The sequence below is a fragment of the Hyaena hyaena genome, unplaced genomic scaffold (assembly GCF_003009895.1).
Source record: "Hyaena hyaena isolate Hyena2069 unplaced genomic scaffold, ASM300989v1 scaffold_688, whole genome shotgun sequence".
Classification (NCBI taxonomy): Eukaryota; Metazoa; Chordata; class Mammalia; order Carnivora; family Hyaenidae; genus Hyaena; species Hyaena hyaena.
The window spans coordinates 850,695-874,347 of NW_024081317.1; positions in this window are offsets into that span (position 1 = coordinate 850,695).

Consider the following 23,653-nt stretch of genomic DNA (forward strand, 5'->3'; position numbering starts at 1 on the left):
TTCCCTCTCTCTTCCTCTTCTGGGATTCCTGTGATACGGATATTGTTGCGTTTGACCATATCGCTGAGCTCTCGAATTCGTCTTTCCTGTTCCTGGATCAGTTTGTCTCTTTTTTTGTCAGCTTCTTGTTTTTCTATAATGGTGTCTTCTAAATCACTTATTCTCCTTTCTGCCTCTTCAATCCGTGCATTGGAGGACTCTAATTTTATTATGTATCTCATTTATTGCATTTTTTAATTCTTCATGCCTATTTTTATTTTCCATTCTGTCTGTAGCCATAGTTTCTTTGATGTCCCCTATGTTTTTTTCAAGCCCAGCTATTAATTTTACCATTATTATTCTAAAATCTTGTTCAGTGATGCTGCTGATATATGTTTTGAGCAGTTCATTAGCTGTCATTTCTTCTTGGAGTTTCTTTGGAGGAGAGCTCTTTCGTTTTGTCATTTTAGTTAGCTTTCCGGCTCTTGTTGATTTTAAAGACCTGTTATGCTCCCTGTATCTATGAGCGCTGCTATATCCAAGAAGACTCTTTGACTGTCCAGGGCCTATCCTTTCAGAGAGTGTTTTCTGAATGGTATCTCTTGGTCTCTCTTGTTGGGACCTTGGTTATTTTATTTTCATATTCGTAGTGATATTTGGGACTCTCCACCGTATGTACTCTAGCTTGTTTCTTGAGGTAGCCCTGGAAAAGAAAACAGACAGACAAACACACAGGGAGCAGGAGAACACAAATGCACAGGCTAATTCAACTAGCATGCAAAGCGAGAGGGAAAACAAAAAAGTTAAGAGAAAAGATGGAGGAGGGAGGGCGAATAATAGGGAGTATAAAATACATAAAAGTGTCAAAAAGGGGAAAAGAAAAAGAAAAAAGAAGAAAACCGATGGACAACGAACAGTTTAAAGCATATACCTGGATTTCCCAGCTACAGTTAAATAGCCGTGTGTATGCAGTGCTGGTTGAAGAGCATAGAGAAAGAGAGAGAAGGCAGGGTGGGATGAGGCAAAATTGGAAATAGAATGTACAGGCAGAAGGGATAAGAAGCTTTTTTCAAAGAGGTAAAGGGTAGAATATGGTTGGATAGGTGAGAGAAGTGTGCTGGCATTATCCAGAGAAACTATATAGTCTAATTATTCCTGAGAGAAAGAGATGAAAATGTCGGTAGGTGTAGAATTTACATTTACAGAATGGACTCGTTGTGATTGTTTAAGCAAGCTGGCGACCAGAGTTAATCAGGTCAGTTTCCTGCGAAAAAAGAGAGAAAAGAGAAAAAGAAGAAAAAAAGAAAGAGAAAAAAAATGGAAAAAAAAAAGGGGGGAAAAAAAGCGAGGAGGGCAGCTTTCAGGCAGGGATGGGCGTGGTGTGATCCAGTGCCTCAGGTGGGAGCTCTGCCTCAGCGGTTGTGGGGAGGAGAGTGACGGTGCTCCAGTCCCTTCTTGAACCAAGCACTGCACCTCGCTTTTTTGGGCGTGTAAACTCCCCGTACCGGGGGCGCAGCCAAAGTTGGTTGTGCTCTTCAACACAGGCCATTTCCAATCTCCAAATCCCCGTCCGTGTGCCCCGCTGAAGTTGCCTTAGACACAGCTTCCCAGGCAGCCCCCTCAGGCAATTCCAGGCCCCCTGCCGAGCTCTGGGGGTGGAGTCAGAATCGCTGCTTACTTCTCTGGGTCAGGCTGGTGGCAGGGGCGGGGGCTTGCCTGCCGGGTGCTCTGAGCCCTAGCCCGCTGGAGTGAGGAAAACCAGGTCCCTCTATGGCTCGTCACCCGAAACACGAACTCACAGGCTAATTTCCCAGTTTTTAGTTTTTGCCTTCCCTCTCGAGTCCCAGCCAGCCAGGGGCGCGGATGCCTGGTGTCTGCGCGGCTCTTTCAGGGGCCCCAGCCGCCCGGGAGCTACAATGGCGGCAGGCGCGCCACCACTCTTAAGTCCAGCCGCCAGGAGCAGCACAAAGAAGCAGTTTGCGTGCTCAGCCACCCCCGGGACCAGTTGGCGTGAGGGGATCTGGTGTGCAGGTATTTGGCAAGTACTGTCTTTCTATGCACCGAGCGGAGGTTTTCCCCCCCCCGAGCGGAGGTTTTTCTGTTTCAGACTCTCTCCTTTTCCCCTCTCACTCCCCGTAGAGGTAGAGGGGGATCGTCTCCCACCCTGGAGTCTCCGATCCCGGCCCGATTTTATCTTCCCCGGTTTGCACTCACGTTAGAAGGCTCTCTCAGTGGATTCTGCGTCCTTTTTCTCCCAATCTCTCAGGTTTTGTAAGGTTTCCAATGGCTTCAGATCTTTTCTGTGTGATGTATGGGCGCAAGTGCAAGTACGGAGCTCCTTACTTCTTCGCCATCTTGCCCCCTCTCTCCTATGTCCTCATGGTTTTGGAGCCTGCTTGGGATTCTGTCTTTCCTTCTCTCTGCCTCTCCCTGCTTGTTCTCTCTCAAAATAAATTTAAAAACTTAAGAAAAAATTTAGAATTTCTGGTCTTGAGGAGCTTTTAGAAGGGGATTTTGAGACCTCTTATGCATTAAGCCAGTGTAGATTAAATTATTTCATGGTATTATCTTATTTACTCCTAATAACAACTCTATACATTAGATATCATTGTTTCCATTTTATAAATGAGGCACCAGGTGTTGAAGAAGTTAGTGACTTACCCAACACAGCATCATTCTTTTTTTTTTTTTTTTTTTTATTTCTAGGAGAGAGAGAGAGAGAGACAGTGTGAGCAGGGGAGGGTCAGAGAGAGAGGGAGACACACACTCCAAAATAGGCTCCAGGCTCTGAGCTGGCAGTCAGCACATAGCCCGATGCGGGGCTCGAACCCACGAACCGCGAGATCATGACCTAAGCGAAAGTTGGACGCTTAACCGACTAAGCCACCCAGGCATCCCCACAACATCGTTCTTAATCAACAAACACAGGTTTAAAATCTGAATCCAAACCCCAAAGCCACAGTATCTCCTCTAGCACTAGCCTAATAATTGTGATTTATGTGCTTAATAAAAAAATCAAATCTATGTACAAAAACACTCTGTTAAATAATCACATAATTTAAGCATTAAGTCCTTAACATTTGGTCTGAATCATCCTTCTGCTTTTTCACAACCATTAACAGAGCACTGAGGCTAGAGCAGAGTGATGGGGACCCACAGAGAGAGGCGTGCGTGCTTTTCAGAATGCTTGTGTGCTGTCTTGTGTGCTTAGAAAAGAAATAACAAACTGTTAATAAGTAGATAGACTAATTCACTAAATAATTCATATCGATTATCACTGATTTATTCTAAGTAGAAGGATTCACACTGAACCTGTTATTCCAAAATGTTATACTTGTAAGAGAATGACTTGGAGCACAGCTCTCTGATCTAATAGTTCTCCAAACATATGCATGGTGATTCTTAGTCAACATTGATTTGGCACTTCACTACCCTGTGAGTTTTATCTGGATAATTGCCAGCCTACTACTTTTTTTTAAACTGACTTTAAATCAAATCATCACATACATGGTGAGTTATACCAGAAAACTAATTAAGACTGAATGTTATTAATTTACTAAGAAAGGCCATGTGTCAGGAGCATCTTTCTGAGAACAGGAAAACTCATAAGAAATTTCATTTGTAATTTCATATTGTTTTCCCATTTCCTGATAGAAAACTGTGTTTACAAGAGCCAGGAACCAATAGTATGATTAAGAGGAGACTCTTAAGAGGCACCTAGGTGGCTCATTCAGTTAAGTGGCTGACTTTGACTCAGGTCATGATCTTACAGTCCATGGGTTTGAAGCCCATGTCAGGCTCTGTGCTGACAGCTCAGAGCCTGGAGCCTGCTTTGGATTCTGTGTTTCCCTCTCTCTGACTCTCCCTCTCTCTGACTCTCCCTCTCTCTGACTCTCCCTCACTCATGCTCTGCCTCTTTCTCTTGCTCTCTTTTAAGAATAAATAAACAAAAAAAAAAAAAGAGGAGCCTCTTTGACCTAGCCCATGAGAATGAGATATTTGTGCTTGCCTAGTAGAATGCTTTCATAGTTTGGGACCAAACAAATTCTCATTATTAGCACCTCTGTTTCTTCAACTTCTTTTTCTCTTTCTTACCATCAATCTTATAGGGTTTGTTTCTCTCTTGTTCCATTCAAGGATCTTTGCTCTAATAAAAACCAAAATTTAAGAAGTTTTCTCATTCTGGATATACTTTTTACTGCCTGAAGTATAGCACAGAGAATTAAGTTTTCAAAAACCAAGTGATAAAAAAGAAAGAAAAAGAGATTAAAGAACATGAAAGTGCTACAGAAATAGACTCAATAAAAAATGTGTTTTTTTTTTTAACTTGGAACTGTCTTCTTTTGAAGACAACCACATTTTCTATAAAAGTATATTTATCTTGTATCAAAAGTATATTTAACTTGTATGTTAAAGTTATTGATATACATATTTAAGCATCAAAGAATCCCTCTTTTATTTCTTTATACAAATTAGAAATAAAACACTCTTTCCAGAAATATTATTCTCCCAATACACAAGATCTGAAATCTTCACAGAGAAGTACAAAAGAGAAAGTAAAGCTGATAAGCCAGTAATGGGGCATAGGAGAAAACCTGGGACAAAGTTATAGGCATACAACTCATATTCCTTCTCTTCAGACAAAAATAATATTAATGGCACAAGGAAATGTATAAGTGAACTATCTCCTTGATATCCAGAAACAATTAGAGAAAGCATGGCTAATTATGGACTCCTCGATCTCTTCTAACACACATCAGTAAAAAACTGAATTTTGTCATAACCTTAAAACAAAAAGCCTCATTAAGAAAACTTAATGCATGTAAGGTAACATCTACCATAATCTGCCACAGCTGGTATTCAAATATAAAACAAGGCACCGTGTATGGGTCCACGGATCCTCTTCTTCAGTTTCTTTCCTTAACCAAATGCACCAGATACATTAAAGACAATTAAAGTGTCTCAAAAATAGCATTGCCCCTTCTCCTTTGTCATTGCTGTCATTGCATGCATGGACATGCATGTCCATGACTGTCTAAATTTCAAATATTAGATTAATCTACTGGCAATAAAAATTTGTTTAAGTCATGCTTCTCTTTGGCCATCTTAGTGGAAATAGCATAAATTGCGGATTAATGAAATAAACTGATTCAATGATGCAAGATGTAACAGTATGCTGTTAAAAAGAATATCTCATGTTATAGGAAAGTGGTCATTTTTTTATTGCTAAATGGAAAAAGCGAGTTAACTTAATCATATATTCAATATGACTTGATAGTGTAGAAGTGTACAAATACATCAAAAGACCAGATCATATACCAAAGTATGAATACTGATTGCTTACTACATGGTGGTTTTCCACACATCCTACATGTTCACTTCTTTTGATTTCAGCCCAAGTGGTTGAATTGTTTTCTTCTAAAAACATAGTATACTTTTTTTCCCCTATGCTATTTCTCTCTGTATAAACCTTAATTCTTATAAGGAATTCAGATTTTTTTTCCTTCATGCCTGACCTTTTTAAATATATCAGCTAGGATGAACAATCTCTCTTCAGAATTCTTGAAACCAAATCTAAGGTCCATGAGTGCAGGATCCATATCTAATCACACTTTTTATTTTGCATAGTGTAGAAAAGTGATTTGGTAAATAGCCACAGAATTATAAAAGAAATCTACAGAACATATTCAGATGTGCGCGCGCGCACACACACACACACACACACACACACACACAAGCTTATATTTTATTTATTTTGAGAGATATAGAGCATGTACATGAACGGGGAGGAGCAGACATAGAAGGAGAGAGAGGAGAGAATCCAGCATGTACCCTGATGCAGGGCTCAAACTCATAAATTGTGAGATCATGACTAGAGCCCAAAACCAAGAGTTGGACACAACTGACTGAGCCACTTGGGTGCCCTAAGCTTTTAATTTTATGTGAAGGCTCTTCACTCCTCATTATTTCACCCAAACATCACCAAATATCAATTGCAAGCAATCTAGACAATAGTTGTAATCTTCTTGTAATGTAACCGCACCAAAGTCTGTTTCCCTGATATGTAGCAACGCCAGTCATGAAGACATCAGGCTTGCAGCAAGGACGGGATTTACTAAAGAGACAGCTAACAGAGAAGATATAAGGACAACTTTCAAAGCCTCTTCCTCAAAGGGGGAGACAACACTTTTTTTTATAATTATAGAGAATGAGATCACATACATATTGATACAGAAATCACCCCTTAGGACTGTTCATAATGAAAGATGGAGCATGCACGTTGAACAAACATATACATAACTTATATCCCATGTTCACTTCAGGTTGGAGACTTAACACCAGAATGAGTGTTTAGACCCTGACACTAGGAGGTTATCTTAGGACAAGAAGGAAGGGGCTATAGGTATCCTCTGAGAGTCAGTAAAAACTGGATGGAGTCTTGAGCTCCTTATAGTTATCTTGGATAAGGAATACCAGGCTTTGCTTGTTCATAGGCTAGAACCTTTGAGTTAACTTTGAGTTCAAGCTTATGTAGAAAAGATTAGTGGATTTGTTAGTAGGGTCTGAAAAGAAATAATAGCTGTTGAGGGAGAAACAATTCTTTAGAAAACAAGCTTAAACTTTGTGCTAGTTTCAATCTCATTAACCCTGTGGGGCACAATTTCAATAATAGTCCTACATCTAACTGGATTTGAATATTTCCAGCTATAAAGAACTCATTAATATATGAGGTTCATTCCATTGCTACATGTGTTTTAAACATGGTATTATTATTTTAATGCTTAGGCAAAATGCCACTTAATTAGAAAAACCCTGGACCATCCACTAGATATTAATACTTTAGATTATAATGTGATTATAATACAATTTTAAGGTAAAAAACACATAGGCTTTTCTACTTTTAAAAAAATTAATTACTTTTCTTACATTCAGTATCTACCTTAATTATATAAAGTATGTGATTTAAAATTTTATGCTATTATAGAAAATAACATGAATATCATATATATGATTCTTTTTCTTTTTTAATTTTTATTTATTTGTAGGAGAGAGAGAGAGAGACAGCATGAGCAGGGGAGGGTCAGAGAGAGAGGGAGTCACAGACTGAAACAGACTCCAGGCTCTGAGCTGGCAGTCAGCACAGAGCCCGACGCGAGGCCCGAACCCACGAACCGCGAGATCATGACCTAAGAGAAAGTCGGACGCTTAACCGACTAAGCCACCCAGGCGCCCCGTGAATATCATATATATGATTCTTATATAATTAGTGACATTTGTGTAATTTACTGTCATTTCAATCTTAGTCCTTATGTTCTGGTCTTTTAAAAATTAAGCTTACATGGATAAAGCCTGAAGTTATGTTTCCATTATGATAGACAGTATGAAAAATAAGTATATTGAGACAGGGATGTTGGTTTTTTTTTTTTTTTTTTTTTTTTTTTTTTATGGGCCAGACAGTAAATAGGTTTTTTTTTTTTTTTTTTTTTTTTTTTTTTTTTCTGTAAAGGGCCAGACAGTAAATATTTTCAGCTCTATGGACTTTATGGTCTTCATTGCAACTATGCAACTCTGTCAACTGTCATACGGTGGAAACAACCACAGACAACATACAAAGAATTGGGTGTAAATTTGTGGCTATTCCAATAAATCTGTTTTTATAGAAGCAAGTGAGATCTAGATGTGGCTGTGGTTTGCTGGCCCTTGTATAATTGGAGGATTACTCATGCCACTATCCTAATGAACTGTATAATGTAGGCCACTGTCTCATCAATGGGGCTATGCAGGTCAGTATTTATTCACTTGAGTATGTATTCATTAAACCCATCATGTGAGCTTAGCATTGTAATCAATCAGGCTATAATTTAAACATTGTCTAAGGAAATGAATATAAGATCATGCAACCAATTCAGTCAGCCAGGCTACAAAATCAAGTAATTCAGCACAGAATGTCTATTTTGGAGTATGAAATAACAACCAAACATGCATGTATCTACACAGTTATTCTTAGTTCCCACCCTACTCCCCAGAGAGATATAGGTACACTATGTAAAAGGCTTATTGAGAGTTAAGATATGCCAGATTACTTAATTTCCTTACTTGTAGGTTTAAAAAAATAATAATAATATTAGTTTCAAAATGGCCTTCTCTGAGAAATCTTGGCTTTGACCTCCCACCACTTCCCTCTTCCCCCAAAAGATGGTCTTTAAAGAGTCCACCATTATGCCTCGGGGCGCCTGGGTGGCTTAGTCGGTTAAGCGCCCGAATTTCTCTTGGGTCATGATCTCGCGGTTCGTGGGTTCAAGCCCCGCGTCGGGCTCTATGCTGACTGCCAGCTCAGAGCCTGGAGCCTGTTTCAGTCTGTGACTCCCTCTCTCTCTCTGATCCTCCCCTGCTCAAGCTGTCTCTCTCTCCTAGAAATAAATAAAACATTAAAAAAAAAAATAGAGTCCACCGTTATGCCTTAGCACATTACTGGTTTCAGCCATAGGCTTAACACATGCAATGATTATTTCCCAGAAGTTGAAACACTTCTTAAATTCAATAATATTGGAGATTTGAATTTTGCAATCCTTATGTATGATTACCACTTTGAAAAACACATTATAAATTAAAGGGAACATTTATTTTTTAAAAACTAAAAACTTTTTTTAGAATTTGGTTTACAATAATATTCTGGAAGATACAGAAATTTCCTATGTATCTCTTGCTTCACCCCTCTCCCCACCAATGTAGTCTCCCTTATTATCAACCTCACTCACCAGAATAGTACTTTTTATTTTTTTTAACCAACAATGAACATACATTGATAACATTAATCACCCAAACTCTGTAGTTTACATTATGGTTCTTTCTTTGGTGTTTTATATTCAGTACAGCTGGACATGTGTATAGGCATATATCTATCATTACAATACCATATAGAGTATTTTCACTGTCCTAAGAATCCTCTCTGCTCTGCCTGTTCATCTTCCTCTCCCACTCTACTGATCTTTTTACTGTCTCCATAATTTTACTTTTTATAGAATGTCATATAGTTAGAATAATACAATGTGTGGTCTTTTAAATTTGCTTCTTGCACTTAGTAATGTGAATTTAAAGTTTCTCCATGTCTCTTTGTGACATGATAGCTCAATTTTTCCAGTACTAAAAAATATTTTATTCTCTGGGTGTAGCACAGTTTATCCATTTACCTACTGAAGAACATCTTGGTTGCTTCCAAGTTTGAGCTATTATCAAAAAAGCTGCCACAAAATACGGTGTACAGGAGTTTTGTGTGTGTGTGGACATAAGTTTTTAACAGCTTTGGGCAGATATCAAGTAGTGTGTTTACTGGATTGGTTTAATAGGAGTATGTTTTAGTTTGTTAGAAACTGTCAGATTGTCTTCCGAAGTGACTGTATCATTTCATAGTCTCACTAGCAATGAATGAGAATTCCTGTTGTTTCAAATCCTCACCAGCATTTGATGTTGTCATGGTTCTGGATTTTGGCCAAGGTATGTATCAAGGTATGTAGTGGTATCCCATGTTGTTTTAGTTTGCATTTCCCTGATGATACATAATGTGGAACATATTTTCATATGCATATATGCCTTCTATGATCTTCTTTGGTGAGATGTCTAACCTTTTATTTTAATTGTCAAATTTGCAAAGGGAAGCTATTCCTTCTCTGCATAAGTTTTTGTATATATTAGGTAACTTGGCCATATAAAGGACATTGCATCTTTTCATTTAATACATATAAATGTGGTTATTAATGGGTGGATTTTATTGAAAATTTTAGAAAAGTAGAGAATTTCAGAGTGGGAAGGGTCCTGGCTGATTGTCTGACCCAAAATTGCAAGAATGGACTTCAAGTATCAATATTAAATATGCACATATACATACTTCCATAATATGTATAATACATACATACATATGTATTATATATGATTAACGGTTTGAGGAACCTCCATACAGTTTTCCGTAGGGGCTGCACCACCTACATTCCCATCAACATTATAGGAGGGTTCCTTTTTCTCCACATCCTTGCCAACCTTGGTATTTCTTCTCTTTTTCATACTAGCCATTCTGACAGGTGTAAAGTGATATCTCATTGTGGTTTAGATACATAGTTCCTTGATGATTAGTGATATTGAGCATCTCTTCATGTGTCTGTTGGCCATCTGTATGTCTTCTTTGGAAAAATGTCTATTCAGGTCTTCTGCCCAATTTTTAATCAGAGTATTTGGGGAGTTTGGTTTTGAGTTGTATAAATTCTTCATATATTTTCAATATTTATCACTTATTAGATATATAATTTGCAAATACCTGGTCATAAGTTATACTATAAATTGATGTATTAAAGTCCAGTTGTAAAACGTAATTCCTGAAAATATGGAACATAGTGTGTAGACTTCAATTACTAAGTTCCTTCTTTAGCAATGAATTGAGTCACGCAAGTGAATTTTATTATTCTCACATAAGTGAGAGTACATAATAGAATTAAGCCGTATTAGTTGTCCTGGTTAGTAAAGAGGCTTAGAAGATGGGAGAATAATTGACATAAAATGAGTAATGTAGGATAAATAGTATATTGAGTAGTCTCTTCACATATCTCTCTATTGATATACATATAAATTTAGTATATGGTAATAATTCTCACCAAACTAGTTTGTTTTATGGGTAAAATGAGACAAACATATGGGATGAAAATTTGTTAACATTATTATATGATTAATTTATTTAGAGGATGGTGCAAATAAGCTACGTATACTTCCACAAGATCAATCAGTAGTACAGAACAGAGCTGTTATTTAACCTGTCATATGGCTCCCTTGCCCATAATTTTCCCACTAAGTCCGATTACCTCCCTCCAAGACCTGAATTCTTTTTTTTTTTTTTAAATGTTTTATTTATTTCTAGGAGAGAGAGACAGCGTGAGCAGGGGAGGGTCAGAGAGAGAGGGAGTCACAGACTGAAACGGGCTCCAGGCTCTGAGCTGGCAGTCAGCACAGAGCCCTACGCGGGGCTCGAACCCACAAACCGCGAGATCATGACCTAAGCGAGAGTCGGAAAGTTGGACGCTTAACCGACTAAGCCACTCAGGTGCCCCTCCAAGACCTGAATTCTTTTTTTTTTTTTTTCCACTTTAAGATTTTATTTTATTTTTTTTTTACAAATATTTTATTGTCAAATTAATTTCCACATAACACTCAGTGCTCATCCCCAAAGTGCCCTCCTCCATGCCCATCCCCCCTCCCCCCCACATCCATCAGTCCTCAGTTTTTGTCAGCATTCAAGAGTCTCTCATGGTTTGCCTCTCTCCCTTTCCCCCACCATTTCCGCCCTTCTTCTCCCCCTTGTTCCTCCGTCAAGTTCCTCCTAATCCTCCTATACGTGCAAACATATGATATTTGTCCTTCTCTGCCTGACTTATTTCGCTCAGCATAACACCCTCAAGGTCCATCCATGTTGCTACACATGGCCAGATTTCATTGTTTCTCATTGCCATGTAGTATTCCATGGTATAGATAAACCACATCTTCTTGATCCATTCATCTGTTGATGGACACTTAGGCTCTTTCCATGTTTTAGCTATTGTGGAGAGTGCTGCTATGAACATTGGGGTACATGTGCTCCTATGCCTCAGCATTTCTGTATCCCTTGGGTAAATTCCTAGCAGTGCTATTGCTGGGTCATAAGGGAGTTCTATTGTTAGTTTCCTGAGGAACCTCCACACTGTTTTCCAGAGGGGCTGTACCAGTTTACATTCCCACCAACAGTGTAGGAGGGTGCCCGTTTCTCCACATCCTCGCCAGCATCTAGAGTTCTCTGATTTGCTCATTTTAGCCACTCTGACTGGCGTGAGGTGGTATCTCAGTGTGGTTTTGATTTGTATTTCCCTGATGAGGAGGGATGCTGAGCATCGTTTCATGTGTCTGTTGGCCATCTGGATGTCCTCTTTGGAGAAGTGTCTGTTCATGTCTTCTGCCCATTTCTTCACTGGGTTGTTTGTTTTTCGGGCGTGTAGTTTGGTGAGTTCCTTATAGATTCTGGATATTAACCCTTTATCTGATATGTCATTTGCAACTATCTTTTCCCATTCCGTTGGTTGCCTATTAATTTTCTGGGTTGTTTCCTTGGCTGTGCAGAAGCTTTTAATCTTGATGAGGTCCCAACAGTTTATTTTTGCTCTTGATTCCCTTGCTTTTGGGGATGTGTCAAGTAAGAAGTTGCTGCGGTGGAGGTCAAGGAGGTTGTTTCCTGCTTTCTCCTCTAGGGTGTTGATAGTTTCCTGTCTCACGTTCAGGTCCTTTATCCATTTTGAGTTGATTTTTGTGCATGGTGTGAGAAAATGATCTAGTTTCATTCTTCTGCATGTTGCTGTCCAGTTCTCCCAACACCATCTGTTAAAAAGGCTGTCTTTTTTCCATTGGATATTCTTTCCTGCTTTGTCAAAGATCAGTTGGCTGTATACTTTTGGGTCCACTTCTGAGTTCTCAATTCTGTTCCATTGGTCTATGGGTCTGTTTTTGTGCCAATACCATACTGTCTTGAGGATGACAGCTTTGTAGTAGAGGCTGAAGTCTGGGATGGTGATACCTCCCGTTTTGGTTTTATTTTTCAGTATTACTTTGGCTATTCGGGGTCTTTTGTGGTTCCATACAAATTTTTGGATAGTTTGTTCTAGTTTTGAGAAGTATGCTGGTGCAATTTTGATTGGAATTGCATTGAATGTGTAGAGTGCTTTAGGTAGTAATGACATCTTAACTATATTTATTCTTCCTATCCATGAGCATGGAATGTTTTTCCATTTCTTTGTGTCTTCTTCAATTTCCTTCATAAGTTTTCTATAGTTTTCATCATACAGATCTCTTGTATCCTTGGTTAGGTTTATTCCGAGGTATTTTATGGTTTTTTGTGCAATTGTGAATGGGATCAGTTTCTTGATTTCTCTTTCTGTTGCTTCATTATTGGTGTATAAAAATGCAACCGATTTCTGTACGTTGATTTTGTACCCTGCAACTTGGCTGAATTCTTGGATCAGTTCTAGTAGGCTTCTGGTGGAGTCTGTCGGGTTTTCTATGTAGAGTATCATGTCATCTGCGAAGAGTGAAAGTTTGACTTCCTCTTTGCCAATTCTGATGCCTTTGATTTCCTTTTGTTGTCTGATGGCTGATGCTAGGACTTCCAGCACTATGTTAAACAACAGTGGTGAGAGTGGACATCCCTGTCGTGTTCCTGATCTCAGGGGGAAAGCTCTCAGTTTTTCCCCGTTGAGGATGATGTTAGCTGAAGGCTTCTCATAGATGGCTTTGATGATGTTTAAGTAGGTTCCTTCTATCCCAACTTTCTCGAGAGTCTTTATTAAGAAGGGATGCTGTATTTTGTCAAATGCTTTTTCTGCATCTATTGACAGGATCATATGGTTTTTATCTTTTCTTTTATTGATATGATGGATCACATTGATTGATTTGCGAATGTTGAACCAGCCCTGTAACCCAGGAATGAATCCCACTTGATCTTGGTGGATGATTCTTTTGATATGCTGCTGGATTCGATTTGCAAGGATCTTGTTGAGAATTTTTGCATCCGTATTCATCAAGGATATTGGCCTATAGTTCTCTTTTTTTGCTGGATCTCTGTCTGGCTTGGGAATCAGAGTGATGCTGGCTTCATAAAATGAGTCCGGGAGTTTTCCTTCGACTTCTATTTTTTGGAATAGCTTGAGAAGAATTGGGATTAATTCTGTTTTAAATGTCTGGTAGAATTCCCCAGGGAAACCATCAGGTCCAGGGCTCTTATTTGTTGGGAGATTTTTGATCACTGATTCGATTTCTTCACTCGTTATGGGTCTGTTCAGGTTTTCTATTTCTTCCCGTGTGAATTTTGGTAGTGAGTGTGTGTTTAGGAATTTGTCCATTTCTTCTAAGTTGTCCAATTTGTTGGCATATAATTTTTCATAGTATTCCCTGATAATTGCTTGTATTTCTGAGGGGTTGGTTGTAATAAGTCCATTTTCATTCATAATTTTGTCTATTTGGGTGCTCTCTCTTTTCTTTTTGATAAGCCTGGCTAGAGGTTTGTCAATTTTGTTTACTTTTTCAAAAAACCAACTCTTGGTTTCATTGATCTGTTCAATTGTTTCTTTGGTCTCTATGTTGTTTATTTCTGCTCTAATTTTTACTATTTCTCTTCTTCTACTGGGTTTAGGGCGTTCTTGTTGCTCTGCCTCTAGCTCCTTTAGGTGAGCTGTTAGATTTTGGACTTGTGCTTTTTCTAATCTCTTGAAATAGGCCTGGAGAGCAATGTACTTTCCTCTTAGGACTGCCTTGGCCGCATCCCATAGATTTTGAATTGTTGTGTTTTCATTTTCATTTGTTTCCATATATTTTTTAATTTCCTCTCTAATTGCCTGATTGGCCCATTCATTCTTTAGAAGGGTGTTCTTTAACCTCCATGTTTTTGGCGGTTTTCCAGACTTCTTCCTGTAATTGATTTCAAGTTTCAAAGCATTGTGATCTGACAGTGTGCATGGTATGATCTCTATTCTTTTATATTTATTGAGGGCTGCTTTATGTCCCAGTATGTGATCTATCTTGGAGAATGTGCCATGCGCACTTGAGAAGAAAGTAAATTCCCTGGCCTCAGGATGTAAAGTTCTAAATATATCCGTCAGATCCATCTGGTCCAATGTGTCTTTCAAGTCCATTATTTCTTTAGTGATTTTCTGTCTGGTTGACCTATCCATTGCTGTAAGCGGAGTATTAAAGTCCCCTGCTATTAGCACATTCTTATCTATAAGCTTGTTTCTGTTTGTGATTAATTGTTTTAGATATTTAGGTGCTCCCATATTCGGTGCGTAGACATTTATGATTGTTAGTTCTTCCTGATGGATGGACCCTGTAATTATTATGTAGTGCCCTTCTTCATCTCTTGTGATTGTCTTTAATTTAAAGTCCAGTTTGTCTGATATAAGTATCGCTACTCCGGCTTTCTTTTGATTTCCTGTAGCATGATATATATTTCTCCATCCCCTTACTTTTAATCTGAAGGTATCTTCCCGTCTAAAATGAGTTTCTTGTAGACAGCATATTGATGGATTTTGTTTTTTAATCCATTCTGCTACCCTATAAGACCTGAATTCTTAAAATGTTGATTAGATGGTTGTATTTCTAGGTATGAAGAGGTATTTGCAATAATAATAATACACTGTAGTATTACATTTGAAATTTTATAGAGTAAATAAAAATAGATATAATAAAAATAAAATAATGTTCTTTCCTTATTTGCTAAATTGCAAATAGTATAAACTAAAATAGATTGGTGATAGATAGATATATTCATTCCTTGATAAGTACACACTCTTATCTTCCAGAACAGAAAGTAAATAGGTTTATTAGGCATGATGTTTCCTTAGCAACAGCACCACAGGAAAATTATAACAGACATTCCCTCTAATCTATAGAATGATCCATCCTACATGCTTCAAACAGAGAAACCATTACTCAGCACATATCTACTCATTTAACTTTTCCTCACATCTGCCAAATGGTTCCCGGAACTTGCAAAATAAAAAGCAAAACGGGTTTTTCTATTTCCCAAACTCTTCAACAACTCATTTCAAAACCTTCATTTTTACAAAACTGGTCATTTCATATATAATATAAAGTAAAACATATTGTTTTCGGTGAATAGTTTTATGTGTTTGATAATTATGTAACCACTGATACCTCGATCAACTAAAAGTGTCCCCCATACCTCTTACAGCCTGTCACTTCCTAGGTGTAGCCACTGATCTGGGTTTTTTGTTCCTTTAATTTTGACTGTCCCAGAAGTGCATGTAAATGGAATCACACAGGTTGTAGCCTTTCAAGTACGCATTGTATTAAATGATTATTTATTTATTTTGAGAGAGAGTGTGGAGCAAAGAGAGAATCCCAAGCAGGTTCTGTGCCTTCAGCACAGAGTCAGACACGAAGCTCCATTGACCAAACTGTGAGATCATGATCTGAGCCAAACTCAAAAGTAAGATACTTAACTGGCCACCCAGACACCTGTCTAATATGCGTTTTTTTCCCACTGATCACAAGGCATTTGGGGTTTATCCATATTTTTCCTATGCAGTAGTTTGAGCTTTTTAATTTTCATTGCTGAGTGATACCATTTTGTATGGATGGACCATAGCTTGTTTACCCATTCACTCATTAAAGACTATTTTTTGTACAGATTTTGACAGTTATGAATAAAACTGATACAAATTTGATGTGCAGATTTTTTTTTCTAAATGTAAGTTTTCATTTCCCTTCAGAAAATACCTAAGTGTGTGATTTGTGGAGTGTATAGTAAATGTATATCTACTAAGATATTGCCAAACTGTTTTCTTAAGTGTTTTTGCCATTTTCTGTTTCTATCAATGGTGTATGAGATTTCTAGTTGCTCCACATCTTCACTAGACTTTGATATTGTAAACACACACACACACACACACACTCTGACACACCCCTATCAACCCAATGTATGTGTGTGTATGTATATAACAGGTCTGGAAGATTATCTCCTAGATATCAGGGTGATTATATTTTGTATTGAAAATCTTTTCATATGCTTCTTAATCCATATACATATATTTGGTGTAGTGTATATTCCAATATTTTCCCCGTTTTTAAAAATTGGGGTATTTATGTTTTTATTTTTGAGGTTTAAAAATTCTTTGAATATGCCTTATAGAAGTCTTTTATCAGCTGTGAATTTTCAAATATATTTTTCTTTTGTGACTTGTCATCTTTTTCTTATCAGTGTCTTTTAAAAATGAAAGTTTAAATTTTAATAAAAACAAAGAATGTTTTCTTTTATGAATCATATTCTTTGGTAATACTTATGAATTATTTGCCAGACATGAGGTCACAAAGGATTTTTCTGTAAGTTTTCTCCTAGCAATTATGTAATTTTTGCTTTTACATTTAAATTTACCATCTATTTTAGTTAATTTTGGTATATAATGTGAGCTGTGGATTACCTTTTTCTTTTCTCCCTTTCCTTATCCTTTCCTTTCCTTTCCTTTCCTTTCCTTTCCTTTCCTTTCCTTTCCTTTCCTTTCCTTCCCTTCCCTTCCCTTCCCTTCCCTTACCCCCTTGCTCCCATCCTCCCTCCGTCCCTCCTTCTTTCCTTTTTTTTTTTTTTTTTGTATCTGTATTAACAATTGTTTCAGCACCAAATGTGGGTGACTGTCCTTCCTCTACTGATTTTTCTTTTATCTTTGTCACATTGATATTAAAAGGATGGGCCTATTCTTGAGGTCTCTATTCAGTACCACTAATATACTTGGCTGCACTTTTGCTAGTAAATCTTGAAATAAATTAGTGTGAATCTTCCAGTTTGGTTCTTCTTTTTCAGTTTTTTTTGGTATCATAATTAAGTGAGTAATCATCTAACAAGGGAGCTTTCCAGTTCATGATGCAAAAACTAATGGAACTAAAAGGAGAAAAAATATAAATATGCAATTAGTCTTGATAACTTCAGTGATTTCTACTCATGAACTGATAGAACAAACAGAACCATCAGCCAAAGTACAGAAGAGTTCACACTATCAGTCAACTTGACCTAATTAATATTTATAGAGCCCTCTATCTAGCAATACATATGTTTTTTAATCACACCAGCAGTTCTCACCAAATAGGCCACTTTCTGGGGCAGGAAAAACTGATTTAACTTTCAAAAATCAATCATTGTAGTAATCCATCACATCAGCAGACTAAATAAGAAAAAAACATAAAACATATTAATAGCAATAACTGAAGAAAATACATTAGACAAAATCAACATCCCTTCATGATTCAAAAACAAAAACAAAAAATAAAAGTAAACCTCAGCACACTAAGAATAGAAGATGCCATTCTCAACCTGAAAAACAAAATATATATTAAGAAAAACTACTAACATCATACTTTGTGGGTAAACACTGAATGATTTACCCCTGTTAGAACAAGTCAAGGATATATACTCTGACTACTTTTACTCAGTATCATAATGCTTTCAGTTCTAGCAAGTATAGTAAGGCAAGAAAAATGTATAAATGGCATGAAATTTCCAAAGCAAGGAATAAAAATATCCCTAGTGATAGACAAGATGCTTGTCTACGTAGAAAATTTCAAGGAATCTAAAAAAACATTCTTAGAGCTAATTTAGCATGTGTGCCAGATACAAGATTAACATAGAAAAACTTTTTTTCTATATTCCAAAAATGAAAAATTGAAAACTAAAATCTTTTTTTTTTAATTTTTTGATGTTTTATTTATTTTTGAGAGAGAGATAGAGATAGCATGAGCAAGGGAGGGTCAGAGAGAGAGGGAGATACAAAATCCAAAGACAGGCTCCAGGCTCTGAGCTAGCTGTCAGAACAGAGCTAACCGCTGGACTCGAAGCCATGCACCTTGAGATCACGACCTGAGCCGAAGTCAGACACTCAACCGACTGAGCCACCCAGGCGCCCCTGAAAACTAAAATCTTAAAAGATACCATTTATCATATTCCCTCAAAAATGAAATTTTTAAATATACAAATTATGTACAAGATCTATCTGATAAAAAGTGCAAATTGCTGATGAAAGAAATAAAAATAAATCTAAACCAATGGAAAAATATACCATACTTATGAATTCGAAGACTCAGTAAAGATGCAATTTGTCCCAAATTTGTTTTTAGTTTTGATGTAATTCCAATATTTAGTTTTCTGTGTAGATACAGCCAATATGAAAAAGGTAAAATTATTAGGAACAGGGAACAGATTGGTCGTTGCCTATGGTTAAGTTTAGAGGGAGAATCTGACTGTGAGTATGGGTAGCATCCACAAATCCCCCAAAGGGTTGGAATTGGTCTTTATCCTCTTACTTACTGGTTCTGGTTATAAGAATTTATGTATGTATTTAAATTTGTAGGTCTGGATACCATCATAAAGTGAATTTTATTTTATGTGTGTTAAAATATAGTCATAATAAATGGTAAAAAAGCAACTTGTGACATTAAGGGCATTTTAGAAAAAATAATGTCTAACAAAGCAAATGTTAATATAATTTAACATTAGGATCCTGAGATACTTAATTATTCCATTCTCTTCAACATGAGTAATTTCTCAGAAGAGCATTCAGTGATATCATCTACCTTTTAAAACTGAAAAGTGTTTCTAGTGTTCTCTAGTTCCTCTAGAAGAGAAAAAGGTTTGTGTGCCCAGCTCTGAGCCAAGGTCACTGAAGTGAATGAATGTCACTGTCATTAAAATTTTCTGCTTTACATTTACAATGATATGAATAGGGCTAGAGAGTATTATGCTAAGTGAAATAAGTCAGTCAGAAAAAGATAAAAACCAAAGGATTTCAATCCTATGTAGAATTTAAGCAACAAAACAAATGAGCAAAGGGAAAAAAAATAAGAGACAGAGATAAACCAAGAAACTGACTTTTAATTATAGTGAACAAAGTGATGGGCACTAGAGAGGTGAGTGGAGAATAGGTGAAATAGGTAATGGGGATGAAGTTGTGCGCATGGGCACTAGGTAATGTGTGGGATTGCTGAATCGCTATATTTTACACCTGAAACTAATTTAACACTGTATGTTAACTAAGTGGAATTAAAATAAAAACTTAGAAATGTCTGCTTTAAATAGATGTGTATGTCTTTTACTTATGCACAGGAACACCGTGCTTGAACATTATTTATTTATTTTTATTTTTGAGAGAGGGATAGAGGGAGGGAATGAGTAGGGAGAGGGGTAGAGGGAGAGAGAGAGAATCCCAAATAGGCCCCATGTTCAGTGCAGTGCCAGAGAGGGACTCCATCCCACCCTGGGATCATGACCTGAACCAAAATCAAGAGTTGGACACTCAACTGATTCAGCCACTCAGGCACCCCTTTTTAATGTTTTGTTTTTTTTCCCAATATTTAAGAAAAAATTCTTTAAATTAGATTGATTTTAATTTATATCATCATTCAATTTACTTGCAGTTCATCTCTGGAAAATGTGTAACATGTGTGACTTTATAGGTAGGAAAATAAAGGAAATATCAGCAACTTTACAAATTGTGCCAAATTTCCTCCTTAAATAATGGACAGTGTTATTAGCCATTCAAATAACCTACATATAAAGAAAAACATTTAGCCCAGTAATTTCTTTGCATAGCTTCAGTTATTCAATTTCATTTGAATTATGATTGATTACTAGTGACTTGTCATTATAGATATTCTTGTCTTTCTTTTACTTAAATATTGGCCAAATTCCTGGACAATTTTGTTTTCTGAGGAGGGTTTAGATATTTAATTACCTAAGCATCTCTAATATGTGTTAACATGAACTTAGTAAAATGTCTATTGTTTCTGATAAATGAGGTGGAAGAACTTTTTTAGATTTGTTGTTCTCTTTGGATTTCTCATTAGTATAATCTTTTTTGCTTAAAAAATAATCTGGATGATAGAGTGGTTAATTCTGCCATGAAGGAGAACTAAGGCACTAACTGTGTTTCTGCAGATTTATCACAGATCTTATGCCTTTGTTAAATCATAAGTCAGAGTAACTACTAAAAATTCATGGTCTATTTCTTGTTGTTGTTGCTAAAATAAAAATACATCAGAAATAACTTTCTGAGGTCTCTGGATTTAGTGTTTAGTTATTCTAATGACTAGTTCTACTCTAAGAGAATAGTAGGTAAATGAGTAGAGGTATAATCTAAGACATTATATTTTTATGAAAATTAACATCTGTGAACTCGTGTCGCTTTCTTCTTCCTCTGTGAAGCCTCCCCAGTACCATGATTGTATGGCCTAAGAGCCTACATTTGTTTATTATGGCAATAAAACTAATTTAGGATCCAGAATATAAAATACAGATTTTCTCCTGTTAAGTGAATAAAGGAAAGATAAATAATTTATATTTTCACACTCTATTAAATACTGTTTTAATTTCTAATTGCAATCTTTGTGTTCAATATTAGACATATGTATAAAATTATATCTCATTAACTTAAGAAAGATTTTCTGTGGCACAGCTTTTTTTTTTACTAACCTAATAAGTGCTAATTTCAGGATGTGCATTAAATCTATCCAGTTCAATCTGACAAATATATTTTGAATATCCAGTATCCATTCTGGACCAGGCTTATGCTACTATATGGAACATAAAGATGAGTTGGAAAATTACTCTCTTGAAGTTTATAATTTCAAAGCCGAGATGTGTATGATAATTAATACAGTGTAAAGCAGACACTGTTCTCCATGCACTGAGATGAAAGCATTGAGAATGTTTAAAGGGGGAAAAAGTGATTCTAATTACAATGACTAATAAAAATTTCAGGGAAGAAGTAACATTGGCAGTGATCCATTGAGGATGAGTTAAACTTTGGTGGATATGAATGCAAAGTGAAAGAGATGGAAAAGAGAGTATGTTTGTTTAACTAACGCATGGAGTGCAATTCTGAGAATAGGAGATGATAAAGTGAGTTGTGGAGCCTAGATCTTAAAAACCAATAAAAATCGTCAATGGTAGATTTTAGAAAGAATTAGATATGACATTTTTAGACAAAACACACACACACACATAGATACTAATAATATACATATACACTACATATACATATGCACGTGTTTAAATACATATAGTGTGCTAATAATTTAAATGAGAAGAAAGTACTTGGATTATAGTTGGTAAGTTTGGAGAAATCTGTTCCTTGAATCTTCAAGTGTAATATAAATATAAAGCTATATTTATTGCAAGTGTAGCCACCAAAGTAACATTTGGACCATTCGTGTAGATATAGTATAATTATATAATGTCACAGTTTATGCTATTATAGTATAATGTATCCATATTTATTAGTATGTAGTATACCAATAAGCTGAAAATATGGCTAGCACTATTGCTTAGAATTTTGAAAAGCTGGCTAAAATTCTGGAAACCGAATTCATGCAAATTAGACTAATGTGAAAACCATTGCTACCTGTTTTTATATCTAATGTAATGATTTTTTAAAAATTAAGACAGTAATATTGGTTATTTAATGCCCTCACACTTTCCAGGCATTGTAGGTGGAACCAATTGATTTTATGTCAACATGTAGACCAGTCAGAGAAGGTATTTCTGTAAACTTAAGTGTGGCAGAACTTAACTTTTTCACATAATCATTAAACAGGACCTTCTAACCTTCCCTTGTAAATTGCTACATGTCTAATGGCATAATAATGATGGATTTGGTCTATGGATGACACACCCAGGGAATCACCATAATGGTTTCTGAATACTATTTTGTGTTGATGCACTTCTAATCATTTTCTACATTTAACAATAATCATACTGTTTGTCATGTGTTACAGATACTTGTAAAATATTTTACAGTTTTCCAGATTATATTCTGTTGCAATAGACATTATGTTCATTTTGTATCTTCAGAAAAATATATTAAAGTAAAAAAGATGGGGAAAGGGAAAGGTCCTAGAAATTGTGTTTTTATGTGAGGGATGATTTTGATCTATTTCTAGAAATGAGAGGAAGAGACTAAAAGATTCACAAATATTTAATATCCAGCTAAATGATTCAGTATTCACTTTTTACAAAATTATTTAATTCAGATGGATAAATATTGTCAAGAACTAACATGAGTCTATGTGTAATATATAGTTTCGTTTGCTCAAAGATATGTAGCCTAATAGATTATTATAAGTATAATAAAATTTAAGTACCACTTACTCATTTTAAATCCATTTATTTAGGACATGCCATGTACTAAGCAAGGTGCTGTAAGTCTTGTCCTAAGGATTTGTGTGAAAATTACTGTGAGTAAAGAACAAGTCTTTCTCAAGAAGAGTATGGACATCTATGAAGGGAATGGATATATGAACTGATATTTTAAAATTAGACAGAAGAAACTTTTCCAAATAGTAAAGGCGAGAGACCTGATAGAGTAATGAAAATAGCAGGGAGTCATGATATATGTCTCATTTGTTGTGGATTGAATTGTGTCCACCCCACCGTCAGATATGTTGACAACTAATTCTAAGTACCTATAAATGTGACTTAGTTAGTAATAAAATATTGCAGAGATAATTGAGATATAAGTTCAGATGGAGTGTTAGTACAGTAGAGTGGGCCCTCAAAGCAGCACGGCTGGTGTCCTTATAAGAAAAGGGAGAGGCACTGAGGCAGAAGGAACACCACGTGAAGACACTTACATACAGAGGGAAGATGGTCACATGATTACAGTGGCAGAGACTGCTGCTGTAAGCCGGAGACATCAGAGATTGCCGGCACACACCAAAAGCCAGGGGAGGGACATGGAACCCATTATCACTTATTGCCCCCAAAGAAGGAACTGACCCTGCTACCATTTAGAGTTCAGACTTTTAGCCTCCAGTTTTGAGAGAATAAATCTTTGTTTTAAGCAACCTAGTTTTGTGGTCATTTGCTACAGCAGCCCTAAGAAACAAATGCACCATGCTTAAGAAAAGGTGATTAGAGTTGTCAGAACACATGGAGAACCGATGAGGAGGGAAGACAAAGTCAGATTAAAACGGCCCTTATGTTTGTAAGTGAAGGAGTAGAAGCTCTTAGCGTACAGTAATAGAGAGGTTTTTTTTTCCTTTTATTTAAGGAAGTTACATTCTTACATTTGTTTATTAGAGAGAGCATGAGATGTAGGGAAGATGAAATTTT